The sequence below is a fragment of the Phyllobates terribilis genome, unplaced genomic scaffold (assembly GCF_046119375.1).
Source record: "Phyllobates terribilis strain yellow unplaced genomic scaffold, ASM4611937v1 Scaffold_3__8_contigs__length_932513732, whole genome shotgun sequence".
Classification (NCBI taxonomy): domain Eukaryota; kingdom Metazoa; phylum Chordata; class Amphibia; order Anura; family Dendrobatidae; genus Phyllobates; species Phyllobates terribilis.
In genome coordinates, this window is record NW_027362763.1 from 124779297 (window position 1) to 124806482 (window position 27186).

Here is a 27186-nt window from a genome sequence, read left to right on the forward strand (position 1 = left end):
TCCATCAGCAGTGTTACCATTACCCCTTCACTGCCCCAGCCCATCAGGAATGTTACCATTACCCCTTCTCTGCCTCAGACCATCAGGAATGTTACCATTACCCCTTCTCTGCCTCAGACCATCAGGAATGGTACCATTACCCCTTCACTGCCCCAGCCCATCAGGGATGTTAGCATTACCCCTTCACTGCCCCAGCACATCAGGGATGTTATCATTACCCCTTCACTGCCCCAGTCCATCAGGAATGTTACCATTACCCCTTCACTACCCCAGACCATCAAGGATGTTACCATTACGCCTTCACTGCCCTAACCCATCAGGAATGTTACCATTACCCCTTCACTGCCCCAGTCCATCAGGGATGTTACCATTAACCCTACACTACCTCAGCCCATCAGGGATGTTACCATTACCCCTTCACTGCCCCAGCCCATCAGGGATGTTACCATTACCCCTTCACTGCCCCAGTCCATCAGGGATGTTACCATTACCCCTTCACTGCCCCAGCCCATCAGGGATGTTAGCATTACCCCTTCACTGCCCCAGCCCATCAGGAATGTTACCATTACCCCGTCACTGCCCCAGCCCATCAGGAATGTTACCATTACCCCTTCACTGCTACAGCCCATCAGGGATGTTAGCTTTACCACTTCACTGCCTCAGCTCATCAGGGATGTTACTATTACCCTTTCACTGCCCCAGCCCATCAGGAATGTTACCATTACCCCTTCTCTGCCTCAGACCATCAGGAATGTTACCATTATGCCTTCACTGCCCCAGCTCATCTGCAATGTTACCATTACCCCTTCACTGCCCCAGCCCATCAGGGATGTTACCATTACCCCTTCACAGCCTCAGCTCATCAGGGATGTTACCATTACCCCTTCACTGCCCCAGCCCATGAGGGATGTTACCATTATCCCTTCACTGCCCCAGCCCATGAGGGATGTTACCATTACCCCTTTACTTCCCCAGTCCATCAGAAATGTTACCATTAACCCTTCACTGCCCCAGTCCATCAGAAATGTTACCTTTACCCCTTCACTGCCCCAGCCCATCAGGGATGTTACCATTACCCCTTCACTGCCTCAGCCCATCAGGAATGTTACAATTACACCTTCACTGCCTCAGCCCATCAGGAATGTTACCATTACCCCTTCACTGCCTCAGCCCATCAGGGATGTTACCATTACTCCTTCACTGCCTCAACCCATCAGGGATGTTACCATTACCCCTTCACTGCCCCAGTCCATCAGGGATGTTACCATTACCTCTTTACTGCCCCAGCACATCAGGAATGTTACCATCACCCCTTCCCTGCCCCAGTCCATCAGGGATGTTACCAATACCTCTTCACTGCCTCAGCCAATCAGGAATGTTACCATTACCCCTTCACTGCCCCAGTCCATCAGGGATGTTAGCATTACCTCTTCACTTCCCCAGCCCATCAGGAATGTTACCATTCTCCTTCACTGCCCCAGCCCATCAGGGATGTTACCATTACCCCTTCACTGCCTCATCCCATCTGGAATGTTTCCATTACCGCTTCACTGCCCCAGCCCATCAGGAATGTTACCATTACCTCTTTACTGCCCCAGCACATGAGGAATGTTATCATTATCCCTTCACTGCCCCAGCCCATCAGGGATGTTACCATTACCCCTTCACTACCCCAGTCCATCAGCAGTGTTACCATTACCCCTTCACTGCCCCAGCCCATCAGGAATGTTACCATTACCCCTTCACTGCCCCAGTCCATCAGGGATGTTACCATTACCTCCTTACTGCCCCATCCCATCAGGAATGTTTCCATTACCCCTTCCCTGCCTCAGCCCATCAGGGATGTTACCATTGCCTCTTTACTACCCCAGCCCATCAGGAATGTTGCCATTACCCCTTCACTGCCTCAGCCCATCAGGAATGTTACCATTACCCCTTCACTGCCTCAGCCCATCAGGGATGTTACCATTACCTCTTTACTACCCCAGCCCATCAGGAATGTTGCCATTACCCCTTCACTGCCTCAGCCCATCAGGGATGTTACCGTTACCCTTTCACTGCCTCAGCACATCAGGGATGTTACCATTACCCCTTCACTGCCCTAGTCCATCAGGAATGTTACCATTACCCCTTCACTGCCCCAGTCCATCAGGGATGTTACCATTACCCCTTCACTGCCCCAGTCCATCAGGGATGTTACCATTACCCATTCACTGCTCCAGCCCATCAGGAATGTTACCATTACCCCTTCATTGCCCCAGCCCATCAGGGATGTTACCATTACCCCTTCACTGACCCAGCCCATCTGGAATGTTGCCATTACCCCTTCACTGCCCCAGCCCATCAGGAATGTTACCATTACCCCTTCAATACCCCAGTCCATCAGCAGTGTTACCATTACCCCTTCTCTGCCTCAGACCATGAGGGATGTTACCATTACCCATTCACTGCTCCAGCCCATCAGGAATGTTACCATTACCCCTTCATTGCCCCAGCCCATCAGGGATGTTACCATTACCCCTTCACTGACCCAGCCCATCTGGAATGTTACCATTACCCCTTCACTGCCTCAGCCCATGAGGGATGTTACCATTACCCATTCACTGCTCCAGCCCATCAGGAATGTTACCATTACCCCTTCATTGCCCCAGCCCATCAGGGATGTTACCATTACCCCTTCACTGACCCAGCCCATCTGGAATGTTACCATTACCCCTTCACTGCCCCAGCCCATCAGGAATGTTACCATTACCCCTTCTCTGCCTCAGACCATCAGGAATGTTACCATTACCCCTTGTATGCCTCAGACCATCAGGAATGTTACCATTACCCCTTCACTGCCCCAGCCCATCAGGGATGTTAGCATTACCCCTTCACTGCCCCAACCCATCAGGAATGTTACCATTACCCCTTCACTGCCCCAGTCCATCAGGGATGTTACCATTAACCCTACACTACCTCAGCCCATTAGGGATGTTACCATTACCCCTTCACTGCCCCAGCCCATCAGGGATGTTACCATTACCCCTTCACTGCCCCAGTCCATCAGGGATGTTACCATTACCCCTTCACTGCCCCAGCCCATCAGGGATGTTAGCATTACCCCTTTACTGCCCCAGCCCATCAGGAATGTTACCATTACCCCGTCACTGCCCCAGCCCATCAGGAATGTTACCATTACCCCTTCACTGCTACAGCCCATCAGGGATGTTAGCTTTACCCCTTCACTGCCTCAGCTCATCAGGGATGTTACTATTAGCCTTCACTGCCCCAGCCCATCTGCAATGTTACCATTACCCCTTCACTGCCCCAGCCCATCAGGGATGTTACCATTACCCCTTCACAGCCTCAGCTCATCAGGGATGTTACCATTACCCCTTCACTGCCCCAGCCCATGAGGGATGTTACCATTACCCCTTCACTGCCCCAGCCCATGAGGGATGTTACCATTACCCCTTCACTGCCTCAGCCAATCAGAAATGTTACCATTCTCCTTCACTGCCCCAGCCCAACAGGGATGTTACCATTACCCCTTCACTGCCCCAGCCCATCAGGGATGTTACCATTACCCCTTTACTTCCCCAGTCCATCAGAAATGTTACCATTAACCCTTCTCTGCCCCAGTCCATCAGAAATGTTACCTTTACCCCTTCACTGCCCCAGCCCATCAGGGATGTTACCATTACCCCTTCACTGCCTCAGCCCATCAGGAATGTTACAATTACACTTTCACTGCCTCAGCCCATCAGGAATGTTACCATTACCCCTTCACTGCCTCAGCCCATCAGGGATGTTACCATTACTCCTTCACTGCCTCAGCCCATCAGGGATGTTACCATTACCCCTTCACTGCCCCAGTCCATCAGGGATGTTACCATTACCTCTTTACTGCCCCAGCACATCAGGAATGTTACCATTTCCCCTTCCCTGCCCCAGTCCATCAGGGATGTTACCAATACCTCTTCACTGCCTCAGCCAATCAGGAATGTTACCATTACCCCTTCACTGCCCCAGTCCATCAGGGATGTTAGCATTGCCCCTTCACTGCCCCAGTCCATCAGGGATGTTACCAATACCTCTTCACTTCCTCAGCCCATCAGGAATGTTACCATTCTCCTTCACTGCCCCAGCCCCTCAGGGATGTTACCATTACCCCATCACTGCCTCATCCCATCTGGAATGTTTCCATTAGCCATTCACTGCCCCAGCCCATCAGGAATGTTACCATTACCTCTTTACTGCCCCAGCACATGAGGAATGTTATCATTACCCCTTCACTGCCTCAGCCCATCAGGGATGTTACCATTTCCCCTTCACTGCCCCAGCCCATCAGGAATGTTACCATTACCCCTTCACTACCCCAGTCCATCAGCAGTGTTACCATTACCCCTTCACTGCCCCAGCCCATCAGGAATGTTACCATTACCCCTTCACTGCCCCAGTCCATCAGGGATGTTACCATTACCTCCTTACTGCCCCAGCCCATCAGGAATGTTTCCATTACCCCTTCCCTGCCTCAGCCCATCAGGGATGTTACCATTACCTCTTTACTACCCCAGCCCATCAGCAGTGTTACCATTACCCCTTCACTGCCTCAGCCCATCAGGAATGTTGCCATTACCCCTTCACTGCCTCAGCCCATCAGGAATGTTACCATTACCCCTTCACTGCCTCAGCCCATCAGGAATGTTACCATTACCCCTTCACTGCCCCAGTCCATCAGGGATGTTACCATTACCCCTTCACTGCCTCAGCCCATCAGGAATGTTGCCATTACCCCTTCACTGCCTCAGCCCATCAGGAATGTTACCATTACCCCTTCACTGCCTCAGCCCATCAGGAATGTTACCATTACCCCTTCACTGCCTCAGCACATCAGGAATGTTACCATTACCCCTTCACTGCCCCAGTCCATCAGGGATGTTACCATTACCCCTTCATTTCCCGAGCCCATCAGGAATGTTACCATTACCCATTCACTGCTCCAGCCCATCAGGAATGTTATCATTACCCCTTCACTGCCCCAGCCCATCAGGGATGTTACCATTACCCCTTCACTGCCCCAGCCCATCAGGAATGTTACCATTACCCCTTCACTGCCCCAGCCCATCAGGAATGTTACCATTACCCCTTCACTGCATCAGCCCATCAGGAATGTTGCCATTACCCCTTCACTGCCTCAGCCCATCAGGAATGTTACCGTTACCCGTTCACTGCCCCAGCCCATCAGGAATGTTGCCATTACCCTTTCACTGCCTCAGCCCATCAGGAATGTTGCCATTACCCCTTCACTGCCTCAGCCCATGAGGAATGTTACCGTTACCCGTTCACTGCTCCAGCACATCACGGATGTTACCATTACCCCTTCACTGCCTCAGCCCATCAGGAATGTTACCGTTACCCGTTCACTGCCCCAGCCCATCAGAAATGTTACCATTACCCCTTCACTGCCCCAGTCCATCAGGGATGTTACCATTACCTCTTTACTGCCCCAGCCCATCAGGAATGTTTCCATTACCCCTTCACTGCCTCAGCCCATCAGGGATGTTACCATTACCTCTTTACTACCCCAGCCCATCAGGAATGTTGCCATTACCCCTTCACTGCCTCAGCCCATCAGGAATGTTGCCATTACCCCTTCACTGCCTCAGCCCATCAGGAATGTTACCGTTACCCGTTCACTGCCTCAGCACATCAGGGATGTTACCATTACCCCTTCACTGCCCCAGCCCATCAGGAATGTTACCATTACCCCTTCACTGCCCCAGTCCATCAGGAATGTTACCATTACCCCTTCACTGCCCCAGCCCATCAGGAATGTTGCCATTACCCCTTCACTGCCTCTGCCCATCAGGAATGTTACCGTTACCCGTTCACTGCTCCAGCACATCAGGGATGTTACCATTACCCCTTCACTGCCCCAGCCCATCAGGGATGTTACCATTACCCCTTTACTTCCCCAGTCCATCAGAAATGTTACCATTAACCCTTCTCTGCCCCAGTCCATCAGAAATGTTACCTTTACCCCTTCACTGCCCCAGCCCATCAGGGATGTTACCATTACCCCTTCACTGCCTCAGCCCATCAGGAATGTTACCATTACTCCTTCACTGCCTCAGCCCATCAGGGATGTTACCATTACCCCTTCACTGCCCCAGTCCATCAGGGATGTTACCATTACCTCTTTACTGCCCCAGCACATCAGGAATGTTACCATTTCCCCTTCCCTGCCCCAGTCCATCAGGGATGTTACCAATACCTCTTCACTGCCTCAGCCAATCAGGAATGTTACCATTACCCCTTCACTGCCCCAGTCCATCAGGGATGTTAGCATTACCTCTTCACTTCCTCAGCCCATCAGGAATGTTACCATTCTCCTTCACTGCCCCAGCCCATCAGGGATGTTACCATTACCCCATCACTGCCTCATCCCATCTGGAATGTTTCCGTTACCCATTCACTGCCCCAGCCCATCAGGGATGATTCCAAGACCCCTTCACTGCCCCAGCCCATCAGGAATGTTACCATTACCTCTTTACTGCCCCAGCACATGAGGAATGTTATCATTACCCCTTCACTGCCTCAGCCCATCAGGGATGTTACCATTTCCCCTTCACTGCCCCAGCCCATCAGGAATGTTACCATTACCCCTTCACTACCCCAGTCCATCAGCAGTGTTACCATTACCCCTTCACTGCCCCAGCCCATCAGGAATGTTACCATTACCCCTTCACTGCCCCAGTCCATCAGGGATGTTACCATTACCTCCTTACTGCCCCAGCCCATCAGGAATGTTTCCATTACCCCTTCCCTGCCTCAGCCCATCAGGGATGTTACCATTACCTCTTTACTACCCCAGCCCATCAGGAATGTTGCCATTACCCCTTCACTGCCTCAGCCCATCAGGAATGTTACCATTACCCCTTCACTGCCTCAGCCCATCAGGAATGTTACCATTACCCTTTCACTGCCTCAGCACATCAGGGATGTTACCATTACCGCTTCACTGCCCCAGTCCATCAGGAATGTTACCATTACCCCTTCACTGCCCCAGTCCATCAGGGATGTTACCATTACCCCTTCATTTCCCGAGCCCATCAGGAATATTACCATTACCCCTTCACTGCCTCAGCCCATGAGGGATGTTACCATTACCCATTCACTGCTCCAGCCCATCAGGAATGTTACCATTACCCCTTCACTGTCCCAGCCCATCAGGGATGTTACCATTACCCCTTCACTGCCCCAGCCCATCTGGAATGTTGCCATTTCCCCTTCACTGCCCCAGCCCATCAGGAATGTTACCATTACCTCTTTACTGCCCCAGCACATGAGGAATGTTATCACTACCCCTTCACTGCCTCAGCCCATCAGGGATGTTACCATTTCCCCTTCACTGCCCCAGCCCATCAGGGATGTTACCATTACCCCTTCACTGCCCCAGTCCATCAGGGATGTTACCATTACCTCTTTACTGCCCCAGCCCATCAGGAATGTTTCCATTACCCCTTCACTACCTCAGCCCATCAGTGATGTTACCATTACCTCTTTACTACCCCAGCCCATCAGGAATGTTACCATTACCCCTTCACTGCCTCAGCCCATCAGGAATGTTACCGTTACCCGTTCACTGCCTCAGCCCATCAGGAATGTTACCATTACCCCTTCACTGCCCCAGTCCATCAGGGATGTTACCATTACCTCTTTACTGCCCCAGCCCATCAGGAATGTTTCCATTATCCCTTCACTGCCTCAGCCCATCAGGGATGATACCATTACCTCTTTACTACCCCAGCCCATCAGGAACGTTGCCATTACCCCTTCACTGCCTCAGCCCATCAGGAATGTTGCCATTACCCCTTCACTGCCTCAGCCCATCAGGAATGTTACCGTTACCCGTTCACTGCCTCAGCACATCAGGAATGTTACCATTACCCCTTCACTGCCCCAGTCCATCAGGAATGTTAACATTACCCCTTCACTGCATCAGCCAATCAGGAATGTTACCATTACCCCTTCACTGCCTCAGCCCATCAGGAATGTTACCGTTACCCGTTCACTGCCCCAGCCCATCAGGAATGTTGCCATTACCCCTTCACTGCCTCAGCCCATCAGGAATGTTGCCATTACCCCTTCACTGCCTCAGCCCATGAGGAATGTTACCGTTACCCGTTCACTGCTCCAGCACATCACGGATGTTACCATTACCCCTTCCCTGCCTCAGCCCATCAGGAATGTTACCGTTACCCGTTCACTGCCCCAGCCCATCAGAAATGTTACCATTACCCCTTCACTGCCCCAGTCCATCAGGGATGTTACCATTACCTCTTTACTGCCCCAGCCCATCAGGAATGTTTCCATTACCCCTTCACTGCCTCAGCCCATCAGGGATGTTACCATTACCTCTTTACTACCTCAGCCCATCAGGAATGTTGCCATTACCCCTTCACTGCCTCAGCCCATCAGGAATGTTGCCATTACCTCTTCACTGCCTCAGCCCATCAGGAATGTTGCCATTACCCCTTCACTGCCTCAGCCCATCAGGAATGTTACCGTTACCCGTTCACTGCCTCAGCACATCAGGGATGTTACCATTACCCCTTCACTGCCCCAGCCCATCAGGAATGTTACCATTACCCCTTCACTGCCCCAGTCCATCAGGAATGTTACCATTACCCCTTCACTGCCCCAGCCCATCAGGAATGTTACCATTACCCCTTCACTGCCTCAGCCCATCAGGAATGTTACCGTTACCCGTTCACTGCCCCAGCCCATCAGGAATGTTGCCATTACCCCTTCACTGCCTCTGCCCATCAGGAATGTTACCGTTACCCGTTCACTGCCTCAGCACATCAGGGATGTTACCATTACCCCTTCCCTGCCCCAGCCCATCAGGAATGTTACCATTACCCCTTCACTGCCCCAGTCCATCAGGAATGTTACCATTACCCCTTCACTGCCCCAGCCCATCAGGAATGTTACCATTACCCCTTCACTGCATCAGCCCATCAGGAATGTTGCCATTACCCCTTCACTGCCTCAGCCCATCAGGAATGTTGCCATTACCCCTTCACTGCCTCAGCCCATCAGGAATGTTGCAATTACCTCTTTACTACCCCAGCCCATCAGGAATGTTGCCATTACCCCTTCACTGCCTCAGCCCATGAGGAATGTTACCGTTACCCGTTCACTGCTCCAGCACATCACGGATGTTACCATTACCCCTTCACTGCCTCAGCCCATCAGGAATGTTACCGTTACCCGTTCACTGCCCCAGCCCATCAGAAATGTTACCATTACCCCTTCACTGCCCCATTCCATCAGGGATGTTACCATTACCTCTTTACTGCCCCAGCCCATCAGGAATGTTTCCATTACCCCTTCACTGCCTCAGCCCATCAGGGATGTTACCATTACCTCTTTACTACCCCAGCCCATCAGGAATGTTGCCATTACCCCTTCACTGCCTCAGCCCATCAGGAATGTTACCGTTACCCGTTCACTGCCTCAGCACATCAGGGATGTTACCATTACCCCTTCACTGCCCCAGCCCATCAGGAATGTTACCATTACCCCTTCACTGCCCCAGTCCATCAGGAATGTTACCATTACCCCTTCACTGCCCCAGCCCATCAGGAATGTTACCATTACCCCTTCACTGCCTCAGCCCATCAGGAATGTTACCGTTACCCGTTCACTGCCCCAGCCCATCAGGAATATTGCCATTACCCCTCCACTGCCTCTGCCCATCAGGAATGTTACCGTTACCCGTTCACTGCTCCAGCACATAAGGGATGTTACCATTACCCCTTCACTGCCCCAGCCCATCAGGAATGTTACCATTACCCCTTCACTGCCCCAGTCCATCAGGGATGTTACCATTACCCCTTCCCTTCCCGAGCCCATCAGGAATGTTACCATTACCCCTTCACTGCCTCAGCCCATTAGGGATGTTACCATTACCCATTCACTGCTCCAGCCCATCAGGAATGTTACCATTACCCCTTCACTGCCCCAGCACATCTGGAATGTTACCATTACACATTCACTGCCCCAGTCCATCAGGAATGTTACCGTTACCCCTTCACTGCCTCAGCCCATCAGGAATGTTACCATTACCCCTTCACTGTCTCAGCCCATCACGGATGTTACCATTACACCTTCACTGCCCCAGCCCATCAGGAATGTTACCATTACCCCTTCTCTACCTCAGCCCATCAGGGATGTTACCATTACGCCCTTCATTGCCCCAGCCCATCAGGGATGTTACCATTACCCCTTCACTGCCTCATCCCATCAGGGATGTTACCATTACCCCTTCACTGCCTCAGCCCATCAGGAATGTTACCATTACCCCTTCACTGCCTCATCCCATCAGGGATGTTACCAAGACCCCTTCACTGCCTCAGCCCATCAGGGATGTTACCATTACCCCTTCACTGCCCCAGCCCATCAGGAATGTTACCATTCCCCTTCACTGCCCCAGCCCATCAGGGATGTTACCATTACCCCTTCACTGCCCCAGTCCATCAGGGATGTTACCATTACCCCTTCACTGCCCCAGCCCATCAGGAATGTTACCATTCCCCTTCACTGACCCAGCCCATCAGGGATGTTACCAAGACCCCTTCACTGCCTCAGCCCATCAGGGATGTTACCATTACCCCTTCATTGCCCCAGCCCATCAGGGAAGTTACCATTTCCCCTTCACTGCCTCATCCCATCAGGGATGATTCCAAGACCCCTTCACTGCCCCAGCCCATCAGGGATGTTACCATTACCCCTACACTGCCCCAGCCCATCAGGAATGTTACCATTCCCCTTCACTGCCTCTGCCCATCAGGAATGTTACCATTCCCCTTCACTGCTCCAGCCCATCAGGAATGTTACCATTACCCCTTCCATGCCTCAGCCCATCAGGAATGTTACCATTCCCCTTCACTGCCTCAGCCCATCAGGAATGTTACCATTACCCCTTCACTGCCGCAGCCCATCAGGAATGTTACCATTACCCCTTCCATGCCTCAGCCCATCAGGGGTGTTACCATTACCCCTTCACTGCTACAGCCCATCAGGGATGTTACCTTTACCCCTTCACTGCCTCAGCTCATCAGGGATGTTACTATTACCCCTTCACTGCCCCAGCCCATTAGGAATGTTACCATTACCCCTTCACTGCCCCAGCCCATCAGCAGTGTTACCATTACCCCTTCACTGTCCCAGCCCATCAGGAATGTTACCATTAACCCTACACTACCTCAGCCCATTAGGGATGTTACCATTACCCCTTCACTGCCCCAGTCCATCAGGGATATTACCATTACTCCTTCACTGCCCCAGCCCATCAGGGATGTTACCATTACCCCTTCACTGCCCCAGACCATCAGGAATGTTACCATTACCCCTTCACTGCCCCAGCCCATCAGGGATGTTACCATTACCCCTTCACTGCCCCAGCCCATCAGGAATGTTACTATTCCCCTTCACTGCCTCAGCCCATCAGGGATGTTACCATTACCCCTTCACTGCCTCAGCCCATCAGGAATGTTACCATTACCCCTTCCATGCCTCAGCCCATCAGGGATGTTACCATTACCCCTTCACTGCCCCAGCCCATCAGGTATGTTACCATTACCCCTTCACTGCTACAGCCCATCAGGCATGTTACCTTTACCCCTTCACTGCCTCAGCTCATCAGGGATGTTACTATTACCCCTTCACTGCCCTAGCCCATCAGGAATGTTACCATTACGCCTTCACTGCCTCAGCCCATCAGGAATGTTACCATTACCCCTTCACTGCCTCAGCTCATCAGGCATGTTACCATTACCCCTTCACTGCCTCAGCTCATCAGGCATGTTACTATTACACCTTCATTGCCCCACCCATCAGGGATTTTACCATTACCATTCACTGCCCCAGCACATCAGGAATGTTGCCATTACCCCTTCACTGCCTCAGTCCATAAGGAATGTTGCCATTACCCCTTCACTGCCCCAGTCCATCAGGGATGTTACCATTACCCCTTCACTGCCTTAGCCCATCAAGGATGGTATCATTTCCCCTTCACTGCCCCAGTACATCTGGGATGTTACCATTATCTCTATTTTCCCCAGCCCACCAAGCAGGGGCGGAACTACCGCCCATGCAGCTGGTTCATTGAACGGGGGCCACGAGGGAGAGGGGGCCCCTCCAGCCTCCAGCAGGGCCGCCATCAGGGCATGACTGCCCTGACTCCAGTATGGGGCCCGGCCGGTAGGAGCCCCCTCGGAGCCCCCCTCTTGTGCGTCTCTCTCTTCATGGGGCCCCTGGCCCCATGCAAAGCGCCGGGTCCAGGACATCTCATAATTCCTCTGACTTCCGGTCATGTGACGGCGCCGTCACATGACCGGAAGGCAGGAGAACCTGGTGTCAGCGATTTGGACGAGCGCCAGGATTCTGCAGGGATCGCATGGGGGTAAGTATAACAAGTTTTATTATTTTTTAAATACAATTAACTAGGAGTGGGGGGAATGGGAGATGCACATGGGGGAGGGGAGAGATGAGAGATGCACATGGGGGAGGGGAGAGATGAGAGATCCACATGGGGGGGAGGGGAGAGATGAGAGATGCACATGGGGGGGAGGGGAGAGATGAGAGATGCACATGGGGGGGAGAGGAGAGATGAGAGATGCACATGGGGGGGAGAGGAGAGATGAGAGATGCACATGGGGGGGAGATGAGAGATGCACATGGGGAGGGGAGAGATGAGAGATGCACATGGGGGAGGGGAGAGATGAGAGATGCACACGGGGGGGAGGGGAGAGATGAGAGATGCACATGGGGGGGAGGGGAGAGATGAGAGATGCACATGGGGGGAGGGGAGAGATGAGAGATGCACATGGGGGGCAGGGGAGAGATGCACATGGGGGGGAGGGGAGATATGAGAGATGCACATGGGGGGGAGGGGAGAGATGAGAGATGCACATGGGGGGCAGGGGAGAGATGCACATGGGGGGCAGGGGAGAGATGCACATGGGGGGGAGGGGAGATATGAGAGATGCACATGGGGGGGAGGGGAGAGATGAGAGATGCACATGGGGGGAGGGGAGAGATGAGAGATGCACATGGGGGGGAGGGGAGAGATGAGAGATGCACGGGGGGGTGAGAGATGCATGGGGGGGATGAGAGATGCACGGGGGGGATGAGAGATGCACGGGGGGGATGAGAGATGCACGGGGGGGATGAGAGATGCACGGGGGGATGAGAGATGCACGGAGGGGATGAGAGATGCACGGGGGGTGGATGAGAGATGCACGGGGGGTGGATGAGAGATGCACAGGGGGGGTGGATGAGAGATGCACAGGGGGGGTGAGAGATGCACGGAGGGGGATGAGAGATGCACGGAGGGGGATGAGAGATGCACGGGGGGTGAGCTGCACATGGGGGGGTGAGAGATGCACATGGGGGGGGTTATGTTTACATAACTTTGTTTCCTTATGAAGGGCGGGGGGGGACCCCAAAAATTTCTTGCACAGGGGCCCACTACAGTCTGTGTCCGCCCCTGCCACCAAGGATGTTACCATTATCCCTCCACTGCCTCCACCCCAACAGGGATGTTACCATTATCCCTCCATTGCCTCCACCCCAACAGGGATGTTACCATTATCCCTCCACTGCCTCCACCCCAACAGGGATGTTACCATTATCCCTCCACTGCCTCCACCCCAACAGGGATGTTACCATTTTCCCTCCACTGCCTGCACCCCAACAGGGATGTTACCATTTTCCCTCCACTGCCTCCACCCCAACAGGGATGTTACCATTTTCCCCTCACCCCATCAGGGATGTTATCATAATGCCTTCACTGCCCCAGCCCATCAGAGATGCTATCATTATCCCTTCACTGCTTGAGGCCATCAGGGATGTTATGATTTCCCCTTCACTGCTTGAGGCCATCAGGGATGTTACCACTTCCTCTTCATTGCTTGAGGCCATCGGGGATGTTACCATTACCCCCTCACCCCATCAGGGATGTTACCATAATGCCTTCACTGCCCATCAGAGATGCTATCATTATCTCTTCACTGCCTCAGCCCATCAGGGATGTTACCATTATCCCTCCACTGCCTCCACCCCAACAGGGATGTTACCATTATCCCTCCATTGCCTCCACCCCAACAGGGATGTTACCATTATCCCTCCACTGCCTCCACCCCAACAGGGATGTTACCATTTTCCCTCCACTGCCTGCACCCCAACAGGGATGTTACCATTTTCCCTCCACTGCCTCCACCCCAACAGGGATGTTACGATTTTCCCCTCACCCCATCAGGGATGTTATCATAATGCCTTCACTGCCCCAGCCCATCAGAGATGCTATCATTATCCCTTCACTGCTTGAGGCCATCAGGGATGTTATGATTTCCCCTTCACTGCTTGAGGCCATCAGGGATGTTACCATTTCCTCTTCATTGCTTGAGGCCATCGGGGATGTTACCATTACCCCCTCACCCCATCAGGGATGTTACCATAATGCCTTCACTGCCCATCAGAGAAGCTATCATTATCTCTTCACTGCCTCAGCCCATCAGGGATGTTACCATTATCCCTCCACTGCCTCCACCCCAACAGGAATGTTACCATTATCCCTCCATTGCCTCCACCCCAACAGGGATGTTACCATTATCCCTCCACTGCCTCCACTCCAACAGGGATGTTACCATTTTCCCTCCACTGCCTGCACCCCAACAGGGATGTTACCATTTTCCCTCCACTGCCTCCACCCCAACAGGGATGTTACCATTTTCCCCTCACCCCATCAGGGATGTTATCATAATGTCTTCACTGCCGCAGCCCATCAGAGATGCTATCATTATCCCTTCACTGCTTGAGGCCATCAGGGATGTTATGATTTCCCCTTCACTGCTTGAGGCCATCGGGGATGTTACCATTTCCTCTTCATTGCTTGAGGCCATCAGGGATGTTACCATTATCCCCTCACCCCATCAGGGATGTTACCATAATGCCTTCACTGCCTCAGCCCATCAGAGATGCTATCATTATCTCTTCACTGCCTCAGCCCATCAGAGATGCTGTCATTATCTCTTCACTGCCTCAGCCCATCAGAGATGCTGTCATTATCTCTTCACTGCCTCAGCCCATCAGAGATGCTGTCATTATCTTTTCACTGCCTCAACCCATCAGGGATGTTACCATTATGCCTTGAGTATCCCAGCCCATCAAGTTTATCATTATCCCTTAATTGCCCCATTGAGTGTTTTTTAGTGGATTTTCTCCTCTAAAGCTGCTTTAAAAACTCTAGGAAACCCTTTTGTTGATTTATTGTTATGGTAAATCCAATTAGCTGTTCTTTTAGGAAGTTTTTTTGATCATTTTTTTTTTGCCTGAAGAGCTCTTAAAAAAGGCCTGGAGGGAAAAAGGTGCATGTCAGTTCTCTGAAGTGGATTCTGGTGTAATTTGTTCCAAACTAGACACTGGAAAATCAAAAGGCTGCAAAGAATGATGCAGGCAAAAAAAAAAAAAAAACTTTTCCAAAATGTTTCAAAAACTCCACTAAAATTTAAAGGTAATCTGTCACCAGGTTTTTGCCAGCTCATATGAGAGCAGCATGATGTAGGGTCAGAGACTCTGATTCCAGTGATGTATTGACGCGCCCCTGGGCCTGCTGTGTCGCGCAGCGTCTCGCGCACGGGGGCTTACCCGGAACCGGATCAGATGAGGGTTGTAGTCTCCGAGTGGCGGGGACCCGGTCCGTGCCCAGGGAGTCAAACTCAGTGTGTGGCAGTCTTGATAGATGTTATTTGAGTGTCGACTACGCCACCCGTTGATTTGCAGCTATGGAGCTGCCGCTGCAGGGCAGACCGCTGAGGCCGGTGTAGAATTGTGCAGCGTGATAGTATAACCCCCAACGGGAGGGGTATGGCCTCAGGGCAGCCGACGTGGAAGATGGGGGTAGCAGGAACCACTCAGAGACGGTGCGGTGTAATTCAGGGTCTTTACTGGTAACAACGATAGACCCTCCCGGAGTACTTGCTAGCGAACGGGGCCTGGTCAGTCCTTGAGCAGATGGGATCTCCCCTGGCCAGGCGGAGTTGTAGGCCTCCCAAACTGACTGTACTCTTCTGGCTACCTTGCTAGAAGCGGATATAAGTAGCCCACGTCCCTGAGTGTACCGTGTGGTGCTCACCCGTATGGCCGGTGACTCGGGGCCTTCTAATGGCTTCCGCTCCACGATGGCGGTGCTGGTCCCACGCGTGTGACCGTGCCTTCGGGTTTCTGGGCCTGAGGACCTGAAATCCCCTGCCGGTCGGCTTCTGCTGCTGGGTAAGAGTTAGTCCCCACAGCCTCGGACGCCGGGTCCGGTAAGAAAGCTTCTCAGTCAGGGCGAGCTCTGCAGCTGCCAGCCCCTGACTCGTAGTAATATTGCTCCCACTGAGCTTCTGCTGTTTCTTCCTATGACTGTTTCTCGTCTCTACTTCTTCTCTACTCCTAACCCTGCCTCAGCCCCGGGTTTATATAGGGGAAGTTTTTCCCCTCCCAAGACTGGGCAGGAGGTGTGGCATGCACAGGATCCCTGACCAAAGGACCTCCCACCTGCTCTCAGACATAACATTACATTACTGTGGAAACCAGACCCCTGGGGTGCCACATTCCCCCCTAGTGAAATTTAGTACTCCGGGACTAAACATATTTTAGAAAAACATAACAAGATATAACAACAATAATAGTACAATAAGAAGAAACACATAAAGGTGGTCACGGCATGTCCGTAACCGGGTGCAGTCTTTGAAGAAAAGCAAGGTGTCCATTTCACCAAAACAGGGAGACGTAACCAGGTAGGGGTTTGTCCTGCCCCGAGTCCTTAACAGTCTTTAGTCCGTCCTGGGTTACGCTCCAACTATGTACAAAGGATTCCCGGTAAATCCACCAAAGACTCCTATAAATAACTCGAAACATAAAATTACACACAAGCAACTATAAACAGGTAAACATTATAAAATAATTTAAACATTTAGATCCTCCAACGTGCGGGTAACTGGCCTCTAGTGGCCCTAGTGGACCTACAGAGCTGACTGTCTGGCCCTGAACTACAGGGTGTAGGAGCTGTCAAGGGTAAACTGGGCAGCTGTCTACGGGCCCTTTGGCTCACTAGGGGTATGGCAGGCTCACTATAAGCAGAGGGTTGATTTTCCGGGTCTGCTTGTGTAGAGTCTTCTGCCTCCTGGACCGGCTGTTCTTCCAGCTCTACCGGTTGCTCCGTAGGTACTTGGGATGATGGTTGGAGGAAGGTGAGTACGGATACCACAACTGCACCATTGACTTGAGTCCAAGACCGAGGGAAGTCTCCGAGCACAGTACTAACCATATCTTCCCTTTCCTCTACGGGTCGATGGTCTTCTTGTTCCTCTTCAGGGTTCCGTAGCTGCTCAGGACACTTTTTCAGGTGATCCCGGGATACAATGGCTATGGTTTCCCCTCCGTCTTTACTGATGGTACAGACCTTCGGGTTCTCGTGGCTTGAGGGCAGCACGGTGTACGGGTCCTTCTCCCACTGGTCGTCCAACTTGTGGAGCCGTCTTTTCCTCTTCAAGACCTGCTCTCCGGGTACCAGGGGAACAGCGGGAGCATACTGGTTATAAGTTTTCTCTTGTCTTTCCCTAGCTTGACAGAGACTTCGCTCCACACTCTCCTGTACTTTCCGGTACTGCTGCTGCCTCTCTGTGTCCCAGTCTGCTTCTGGTGAAGTGTCCTCGGGTGTCAGGACTCCCATTTCCAGGTCAACAGGTAACTTACCAGGTCTCGCCCTCATTAGGTAAGCCGGGGTACAGTTGGTGGAACCTACCGGGATGTGGTTGTATAGGTCCACCAGATCGGGCAGCTTCTTAGGCCACAGACTGCGTTCTTCCAGGGGCAACGTTTTCAGAAGATCCATTACCACCTGGTTCATTTTCTCACAAAGTCCATTAGTTTGCGGATGATAGGGTGTCGTCCTTATCTTCCGGCAGCCATACAGATTGCAGAATTCCTGGAAGATCTCTGCTTCAAAGGCAGGTCCCTGGTCCGTCAGCACTTGGTCCGGGTACCCGTGTGGACGGCAGAAGTGCTGCTGGAAGGCTCTAGCTGCTGTTTGAGCCGTTAAGTCCTTGACGGGGACGACTACCAAGAACCGGGAGTAATGATCCACGATGGTTAGCGCGTAGACGTAGCCACTTCTGCTTGGGGTCAGTTTTACATGATCCAAGGCTACCAGTTCCAACGGCTGCCGGGTGACGATGGACTGCAGGGGAGTTTTCTGGCTGGCACGGTCCTTCCTTCTTAGGTTGCACGGGCCACAGTCTCTGCACCACCTCTCGATGGTTCCCCTCATGCCTACCCAGTGGAACCGCCCGCGCAGTAGGAACTCCAGCTTCTTCCATCCGAAGTGTCCAGCCCCGTCGTGGTATGCCTCCATCACCATGGCTGCGTCTCTTCGTGGCACCACTACTTGCCAGATTAGGTCATGCGTCCGGGAGTTAACCATTCGGCGGCACAACTTCCCCTTATAAAGGAACAGTCGACTCTTCTCAGCCCACAGTTGCTTGGCTTCTTCCGGAGCGTCTGGGTCAAGGCGAGCCTCTGGCCGAGTCAGCATCTCCTTTACCAGCCGGACGGCAGGGTCGCTGTCTTGCGTTTCCGCCCAGTTGTAGTGAGGCAAGGGGTTAAACGTAGCGGCTTGCTTACTCCCTACCCGGTGGGAACACTGGATAGTCCCATGACGGTGGAACGCAGGGAGTTCGACTTCTTCCAGTTCCTCTGGATCTTCTCCTATGTCCAGTAGATTTGGCATCCTGGACAGGGCGTCCGCGTTGGTATTGGAGCGTCCTACCCGGTATTTGATTGTGAACTCGTAGTTGGACAGACGAGCCATCCATCTCTGCTCTAGGGCACCGAGTCTTGCTGTGTCCAGGTGTGTCAACGGGTTGTTATTCGTGTACACGATGAACCGGGAAGAAGCGAGGTAGTGCTTAAAGCGTTCGGTGACTGCCCACACCACTGCCAGGAACTCTAGCTTAAAGGAGCTGTAATTCTCCGGGTTTCTCTCGGTGGGTCGCAGTTTTCGGCTGGCGTAAGCGATTACTCGTTCTTTCCCCTGCTGGATCTGGGACAGCACAGCTCCTAGCCCGATGTTACTTGCGTCAGTGTAGAGGATAAAGGGCTGGCTGTAATCGGGGTACGCCAGGATTTCATCCCCCGTGAGGGCCATCTTCAGCTGGCGGAAGGACTCTTCTTCTAACTTCTCCCATCTGAAGGGCGGCTTCTGGTTCTTGGCCTTCCAGGACTGGCCTATCAGGAGGTCCTGCATAGGAGCTGCCTTTTTGGTGAAACCGGGGATGAATCTGCGGTAATAGCCTACCAACCCAAGGAACTGCCGCACTTCCTTTATACTGGAGGGACTTGGCCATTCCTTAATTGCGGTGATCTTATCAGGGTCGGGAGCCACTCTGTCAGCGCTCACCACGTGTCCCAGGTACTGCACCTTTGGCTTCAGGAGGTGACACTTAGAGGGTTTCACCTTCAGGCCGTAACTTGCCAGGGCTTCGAACACTTCCGCCAGATGTTTCAGGTGGTCCTCATAAGTCTTGGAATATACGATGACATCGTCCAGGTACAACAGGACCGTCTCGAAGTTTTTGTGTCCCAGACAGCACTCCATTAATCGTTGGAAGGTTCCGGGTGCGTTACAAAGTCCAAACGGCATACAGGTAAACTCGCTAAGTCCCATCGGGGTGGTGAATGCGGTCTTCTCCCGGTCCGCCTCTGCTACAGGAACCTGCCAGTACCCGCTAGTGAGATCCAAGGTAGAGAAGAAGTTAGCAGATCTTAAAGCAGCCAAAGACTCCTCTATCCTTGGTAAAGGGTACGCATCCTTGTGTGTGATACGATTGATTTTCCGGTAATCTACACACATCCTCATAGTGTTGTCTTTCTTTTTGACTAAAACTAGTGGGGCTGCCCAGGGGCTACAGCTATCCCGGATTACCCCAGCCTCCTTCATGTCTCTAAGCATCCCCTTGGCGTGTTGGTAATGTGCAGGGGGTACGGGTCGATACCTCTCTTTTATGGGAGGATGATCTCCCGTGGGGATGCGGTGTTCTACCCCTTAACTCGCCCGAAGTCTAACGGGTGTTTACTAAACACTCTCTCATACTCTTGAACCACCCGGTAGACTCCCTGTTTCTGGTGGGAGGGAGTGGAGTCAGTTCCCAAGTGTAGTTGCTGACACCAATCCTCCATTACTTTCTTAGAGCCGTTACCTTCCTCCGGGTGAGATGGAGGCAAGGGTTCCACAGACTGTATAGAGTTTTGGTTGATGGTATATAATTTGGCTAGCGTGGCATACCGGGGTAGGTATACTTCCCTCTTCCCGATATTTATTAGGCGAACGGGCACCCTCCCATGGCGTACATTAACCACCCCCCGTGCTGTCAAAATGGTGGGCCTACTGTCTGAGTAAACTGGTTCTACCATTGCCTGGTAATCCCTACCTCTCGGACCAATAGCTGCCCGGCACCAAATCATCATTTCACTTTTTGGGGGCATGGCAATAGGGAAAGGGTCACACATTCTTACGCTACCAATCTCACCGCCGGAGAGTTCCACCTGTTGCCGTCGCATCAGTGCCCGGATCTCTTTCTGGAGCACTCGCTGCTCGCCGGAGCTGGCGTTCTTGGCAACCTGTTGTAAAAGGAAAATCACCTCTGCAAGACAATTTTCAATTACATTAGTTCCTAGCGTTATCTTTGGGTGACTCTCGTGTTTGTCAATGTCTACAATAATCAGTCCCTGTGCTGCCAGTTCGACTCTACCAATTTTAATGGTCGCCTCTTTAAATCCGATCTGTGGCACGGGCTGACCATTGCTGGCGATGATACTCAAGTCGTCGTCAGGGTAGCGGGTTATATCCGAGTCATTCCAGTACTGCTTGAAGAGCACGTACGGGATGGTGGTGACCTGTGACCCGGTGTCCAGTAGGGCACTCATAGGGATGCCATCCAGTACCACAGGCAAGACTGGATGTCCTCCGACATATTTGTCGCGCCAGTTCGATGGGCCTGGTGATCTTTTTCCTGGGGGTTGGCCCTCTACCCCCAGGTTGTGCCAGTTTAAAGGACAGTACCTTGCCATATGTCCGGGTTGATTGCAGCGGCGGCAGATGGGTCGTCCGTCCTCGTTGTACCGGTCACTGGGTCTTCCTCTGGCCGGTGGGGTCCTCCTTGGTCGACGCCACGGGATGTCCTCCGGTCCGGATGCCAGCTGGATCTTCCCTGGAGTGGAAGCCTGTAAAGACTGCACAGTTCGGGTTAACGCAGCAACGCTTTTAGCTAGCTCTTGGACCTGATGGTGCAGGTCTGGAGCCGGGTCATTGTTCAAAGCCTGCGCATCAGCCCCTACAGGCCCTGCCGACAAGGGCGCCGCCTCCTGGTGGTAAGTGATAGCTGGGCGCCTGTGGGTCACAACACCATCCGGTGCCGGTTCTCGGAGCACCCGGATGGCTCTGTCCTTGAACTGTGCAAATCCCAGATGAGGGTCCTGTAGGGCCATTGCCCGCAACTGGGTTCGGTGGGCATTGCAATATAAACCCTCTATAAATTGTTGAGTCAACAGCCTGTCCTTGTCTCCCACGCCGTCAGGGTCGGTCTGCTTAACGGCTCTCAGGGCCTCTTGTAGGTTCAGGGCATAGTCCCTTATACTCTCATGGGCCCGCTGTTTGCACCCGTAGAATCTAAGCTTGATCTCGGCTGAGGTGCGGGTATCAAAGGTGTCCCTCAGCCGGGTTAGTATCCCTGCGACAGTCCTCCCCCCAGGTGGCCAGGACTTTACCTCCCTTCGGGCTGCTCCGGTTAATTGGGCCACCAGGATGCTCACTTTTTGCTCTTCTGTGAGGGGGTACACCTGGAAGAGGCTATCCAGCCTTTCTCTAAAGTCCTGCAGGGTATGTGACTCCCCTGAGTACTGGGGTAGCCAGGCTGCCCCCGGGATATAGGGCATGGTGAAAGGCATGACCGCGACAGCGGTGGCGCTGGCGGGGGTTGAAGCGGTGAAGCTCTCCTCCGTATCCGACATCCTTCTCCCCCCTAGTGGACCGTGGCCTACCTTGCGATGATCCTCTTCCGTAGGCCGCGGCTCCGCAGTGGATCGTCAGGGTTGAGGACCTTCCGTTGCGCTCCGGTGACGTCGGCGTCTGCTGGGCTCCTTCCAGGACCTTACGCAACGTCCGGACGTGAGGCGGGGCTTCAGTTCTCGCGGGCTTTTCGGAGTCCACGCTTCTCTTCTTCCCGCGCAGCGTCCTCAAGATGGCGTCCAACGGCGGGAAAACTCCACGGATGGCGGGAAGAAGGCTGAAGATGGCGCCGGATGGCGGGAATCTTCACAGATGGCGGGAAGAAGGCTGAAAATGGCGCCGGATGGCGGGAATCTTCACCACAGGTGAGTTTGAAAGTCTCTTTTTCAGGCACGCAGTACCCGGTGGTTGTGGGCACGAAATCCTGCCGACTACGCCAAAAGTTGACGCGCCCCTGGGCCTGCTGTGTCGCGCAGCGTCTCGCGCACGGGGGCTTACCCGGAACCGGATCAGATGAGGGTTGTAGTCTCCGAGTGGCGGGGACCCGGTCCGTGCCCAGGGAGTCAAACTCAGTGTGTGGCAGTCTTGATAGATGTTATTTGAGTGTTGACTACGCCACCCGTTGATTTGCAGCTATGGAGCTGCCGCTGCAGGGCAGACCGCTGAGGCCGGTGTAGAATTGTGCAGCGTGATAGTATAACCCCCAACGGGAGGGGTATGGCCTCAGGGCAGCCGACGTGGAAGATGGGGGTAGCAGGAACCACTCAGAGACGGTGCGGTGTAATTCAGGGTCTTTACTGGTAACAACGATAGACCCTCCCGGAGTACTTGCTAGCGAACGGGGCCTGGTCAGTCCTTGAGCAGATGGGATCTCCCCTGGCCAGGCGGAGTTGTAGGCCTCCCAAACTGACTGTACTCTTCTGGCTACCTTGCTAGAAGCGGATATAAGTAGCCCACGTCCCTGAGTGTACCGTGTGGTGCTCACCCGTATGGCCGGTGACTCGGGGCCTTCTAATGGCTTCCGCTCCACGATGGCGGTGCTGGTCCCACGCGTGTGACCGTGCCTTCGGGTTTCTGGGCCTGAGGACCTGAAATCCCCTGCCGGTCGGCTTCTGCTGCTGGGTAAGAGTTAGTCCCCACAGCCTCGGACGCCGGGTCCGGTAAGAAAGCTTCTCAGTCAGGGCGAGCTCTGCAGCTGCCAGCCCCTGACTCGTAGTAATATTGCTCCCACTGAGCTTCTGCTGTTTCTTCCTATGACTGTTTCTCGTCTCTACTTCTTCTCTACTCCTAACCCTGCCTCAAACCCGGGTTTATATAGGGGAAGTTCTTCCCCTCCCAAGACTGGGCAGGAGGTGTGGCATGCACAGGATCCCTGACCAAAGGACCTCCCACCTGCTCTCAGACATAACATTACATTACTGTGGAAACCAGACCCCTGGGGTGCCACAGTATCACTTAATTGGCTACCTGCTGTCATTTTTATAAAATCCCTGTTTTCTCTGCTGCAGATCTAGTAGTTCTCTAAATGCTGAGCTCTGTATAACTCCGCCCACACCACAGACTGGCAGCTTTCTGTGTACACTGTGCATAGGCAGCAGGTTTACTAGTCCTCCATTGAAAATGCCCTACTGCTAAAACAGTGACTTTATCAAAACTACAGTAAGAAGCACAGCAAGTGACACATAGCTGAAATCAGGGCCTTTGTCCCTACATTATGCTGCTCTCAGATTAAGTGTTAAAGCCTTTGTGATGGATTCTCATTTGGGGGAGGTGTGTGCGGTCTGGATTTATTTAAGGGATAAAGTCCGTATTACGGTAGTTTATGGGAGTCTGGTCTGTCATCTTCATTAATTTTGAGGTTAGATAAAGGGGGTCATATATACTCTTTGTGATTCAAATGCCATAGGACCGAACCCCCATTCTACCAAGGTGGGATGCATACCTGTCAGGAAGTTATGGCGCATACTGTCACTATACAGAAAAAAAATGGAAAAAGCTTGTATTGGTAGAAGCTTTTTAGCCAAATTCAGAAGTGCAATTATAAGGAATGGGAAATAAAATAAAAGATGAATTCTTCTCCTTCCTGCTGAATCCACATCTGAGATAACTATGGGTCTGAATGTCACATTTCCATTTAGATATATTTAGCCATGATGGGAACATAAAAAAATACTTTCCATCTTGGCAAAATAAACTATTGCTGTTTCCATGATTGTTTTCAGAAACATGTAGCAGCGCTGGGCTTGTTAGAAGTAATGGAGCTGAAAATGTCATGTAGCGCAAATTAACCCTTCTCCACCATATTAAGTAACATTGCAAAAAAAACGCAATTCTGTCAGTACAATTACGGTGATAGCAAACGTGCCCAGTTTTTTTGATTATTATTTAAATTGCAAAAAAAAAAAAATTATATCACCTGTTTATTTTTTTGGCTATCAACCTGTGTGAAGGCTTGTATTTTTCCGCTCTGAACTGATGTTTTTATCTATACCATATTGTGGTAAATATGGCCTTTTGATCATTTTTTTTTTGTTATTTTTTGGGAAGTTCAATGACCGAAAAATGTCAGTTCTGTCCTAATAATTTTTTTTTGCCATCTAATATACAGTTTAAATAATTTTATGTTTTGGCAGACTTTTTTGGACAAGACGATATGAAGCTTTATATTTGCTTTATATTTATTTATTTATATTATGTATTATATATTATAATATTATATATTATATTATATTAAGTAATATTATTCATTAATTATTAATATTATGATATAGTGATATTATTGTATACTAATATTAAATATTGTATTGATATTAGCTATTACTATTATTCTTATATATGTATATATGTATATATTACGGTATATATTATTTAATATATTTATTTTTATTATATATTATATATATTATATATATATATATTAATTAATATGATTCATTAACTATTAATATTATAACATATTAATATTATTGTATTCTAATATTAAATATTGTATTGATATTAGTTCTTAGTATTATTTATATATCTATATATATATATATATATATTTATATATTATTTAATATATATTTATTTATATTATTATACTATATTTATTTAGCTTTATATTTGCTTTACATTTCTTTATTTTTTCTTTATTTTTAATGGGGGTGAATAGAATTTTGTATGAATTTTCAGCAATTTTTTTCTCATTTTTACTTTATTTTTTGTCTCCTTAGGAGACTTGAACCTGCAAACGTTTGATGTCTTATGCTATATACTGTATTACCACGATATTTCAGTATATAGAGAAATTGCGGTTATCCTATGAAGCTCAGCCTGTGGCTGTACTTCAGCAGAGGACCAATATGGCAGCATTTGTGCAGTGCAGAGTGTTGGACATCTTGAAGGATCTTTTTGCAGCACTCCTTTATTCTGTGCGTCCCTTGATGCTCCATATTTCCAGTCCCTTATTCGTTACTATTGTGTATATGTATTATTTGGCGGCCATCCACCACTCTTTGGTTTATGATTTGTTTAGGTTCTCCACTGTGCCTGGCGGACTCTCTCAGCCATAAGCGCTGGGCAAGGGACAGCTGCTGTTACTAAGCAACCGGCAGCAGAGAAACCGGGTGGTAGACACCTAGCAGGATTGGTAGAGTGTGCACAGTGCTGATTGGTAGAGCAGAAGTCAGCAAGATCTCCTCCACCAATCAGAGAGCTGGATGTTCACCGATAGAAGAGCGCTCAGTACCGCACAGGAAGGAGGAAGCTCCATTGCTGCCCGCCTAACGTCACCCTGCCGCCCGCCTGCAATCTCCGATGGGACACGCTGGCAGTAAGTAGAGAACATACAATATGTAAAGGACATGATCTGTTTTTTTTTTTACACTTGATAAAGATGGTGGCACTTTTTTGTGCGGGGCAAGGTGACATTTTTATTGATACAATTTTGAGATGGATGTGACATTTTGATCGCTGGGTACAGCATTTTTTGTGGAAAAACACTTTTGGCATTCTTGATTTTATTTCTGCTGACAGTGCTTATCGATCGGGTTAATCATTTTTATATTTAGACAGATTGGACTTTTCAGAATACCACTTATGGGTATTTTTTAATTTTTTTTTAATATCTTTGTTTTTAATGGAAAAGGGAAGTGATTTGAACTTTATGTATTTTTTCATATTTTTAAAACATTTTTTTTTACTTTTCACTGCTAGTATTACACGGTATTTGCATGGTGGTATTATGTGATGGTATGGTGATATTATTCATTCTCTGTATGATGTTGTATTATTGAGTCATGGTATACAGGTATTACTCAGTGTATGATGGTATTATAATGTGATGGTATAATGGTTTTATTCATTCTCTGTAAGATGTTCTATTATTGAGTCATGGTATACAGGTATTACTCAGTGTATGATGGTATTATAATGTGATGGTATTATGCAGTCTCTGTATGATGTTGTATTATTGAGTCATGGTATACAGGTATTACTCAGTGTATGATTGTATTATAATGTGATGGTATAATGGTATTATTCAATCTCTGTATGATGTGGTATTATTATGTCATGGTATACAGGTATTACTCAGTCTTTGCATGGTGGTATTATAATGTGATGGTATAATGGTTTTATTCATTCTCTGTACGATGTTGTATTATTGAGTCATGGTATACAGGTATTACTCAGTGTATGATTGTATTATAATGTGATGGTATAATGGTATTATTCAATCTCTGTATCATGTGGTATTATTATGTCATGGTATACAGGTATTACTCAGTCTTTGCATGGTGGTATTATAATGTGATGGTATAATGGTTTTATTCATTCTCTGTAAGATGTTCTATTATTGAGTCATGGTATACAGGTATTACTCAGTGTATGATGGTATTATAATATGATGGTATTATGCAGTCTCTGTATGATGTTGTATTATTGAGTCATGGTATACAGGTATTACTCAGTCTTTGCATGGTGGTATTATAATGTGATGGTATAATGGTTTTATTCATTCTCTGTACGATGTTGTATTATTGAGTCATGGTATACAGGTATTACTCAGTGTATGATGGTATTATAATGTGATGGTATAG